Genomic DNA, 2,025 nt, shown 5'->3' on the forward strand with positions numbered 1-2,025 from the left:
TCTGTTCCTAGCTTACTTTCTTACCGATCTTTGTATCATCAGCACATTTGACTGCAATAGATTCGGTCTCTTCATCCAAGTCAGTAATATGGATAATAAACAGTTGAGGCCTCAGCACTGATCCCTGCACCAGTTACAGTTTTCTCATCTGAAAATGACCCATTTATACTGACTTTCTGTTTCCTGTTTGTTATCCAATTCTCTATCCATATGAATCATCCCCAACAGCATGAACTCTTAACTTGTGTAGTAACCCTTTCCATGGCACTTTATCAAATGTCATTTAGAAATCCAAATGCATTACATCTATTGGTTCCCTTTTATCCATCCTGCTTGTTACATCCTCAAAGAACGCTAATAAATTTGTCAACATGTTTCCCTTTCATAAAAGCATGATTGTATTATGACTTTCTAACTATTTTGCTGTTACTTTGTAAATAATAGATTCCAGCATTTTTCCAATTACAGATTATTAGGTTAATTGGCCTATAAGATCCTGCTTTCCATTTCCTGAATAGAAGAGTTCCATATGCAATTTTCCACTCGATTGGAACCTTTGCAGAACCTAGGGAATTTTGGAAGATTACAGCCAAAGCACCAGTATCACTGCAGCCACTTCTTTTAAGATCCGAGATTGTAGGTCATCAGGTTCAAGGGATTCTTCAACTTTAGTCCCATTAGTTTTCCCTGGTACTTTTGTCCAGTGATCATGATTTTTAAAAAATACTCCCTCCTTTTTGCCTCCTGTTTTCTAACATTCTTGGAATTTCTTTGTGTCTTCTACTGTGAAGACAGATACAAAATACTTGTTCAAAGGTGAGGATTTTCCAACCCAGTCGTGGCGAGACCCAATGCAGGAGATTCGACGACCCAGCCAATTTATCCTGTCACGTTATACATTACCAGGTCTAAAATAGGCTATTCTTGGTTGTTTCCAGAATGTATTGCTCTAAGGAACTATCCCAAATGCACTCTATGAACTCAACTTCCACTGATTTTCCAGCAGGACCAGACAATTCCGGTAGTTGGCAGTGCTGGAAAATCCCACCCAAAGTCTTTGTCATTTCCTTGTCTCCAATAATTAATTCCCCAGTCTCAATCTCTAAGGGATCAACACTCATTTTAGCTACTTTTCATGGATTTATGGCTTTACAGAAGTTTATGCCGTCTTATTTCATATTTCTTGATCATTCACTCCCATACTCTAATTTCTCCCTCTTTATATTTTTTAGTCATTCTTTGCATGTTTCTAAAATGAGTTTTCTAGCCTACTGCTAATCTGTGCGGTGTTGTATATATTAATATTGTAAATCTTTTCTTTCAATTTGATACCATCCTTAACTTCCTAAGTTAGCCAGAGATGGTGCATCCTTCTCTGATATTTTCTTTCTCAATGGAATAGCTCTTTGTTGAGGGTTATGAAATATCTCCTTGAATATCTGCCACTGCTTTTTTACCACCTTGCCTTTTAACCTATCTTGCCAGACCATTTTAGTCAACTCTGTCTTCATACCCTTGTAATTTCATTTATTTAAGTCTAAGATACTCATTTTAGACCCACATTACCCACTGTAAAACTAAATGCGAAATTACATCATTTTATGATCATTCTTACCTCGAGGATTCTTTACTATGAACTAATTAATTTATCCTGTCACGTTATACTACCAGGTCTAAAATAGGCTATTCTTGGTTGGTTCCAGACTGTATTGTTCTCAGGAACTATCCCAAATGCACTCTATGAACTCAACTTCCAGGCTACCATTGCAAATTTCATTCATCCAATCTATATGAAGATTAAAATCGTTCATGATTATTACAATGCCTTTCTTACAGGCCCCCATTATTTCTAGATTTAGACTCTGTTATGTATTATAGTTGGTGTTTGTTATGTTGGGACAGTGTCCCTTTAAGCGATAGTCACATGAGCCAATTTTGCAGGCTTTAGGTTCAGTCTTGTATTGAGCCTTATGGAGTGCACAGCTTTGAATAAACTTCCCTGTTGAGTTACAGCAAACCACGAGT

Source organism: Mustelus asterias, chromosome 21 (assembly GCF_964213995.1).
Source record: "Mustelus asterias chromosome 21, sMusAst1.hap1.1, whole genome shotgun sequence".
In the NCBI taxonomy this organism is placed as follows: Eukaryota; Metazoa; Chordata; class Chondrichthyes; order Carcharhiniformes; family Triakidae; genus Mustelus; species Mustelus asterias.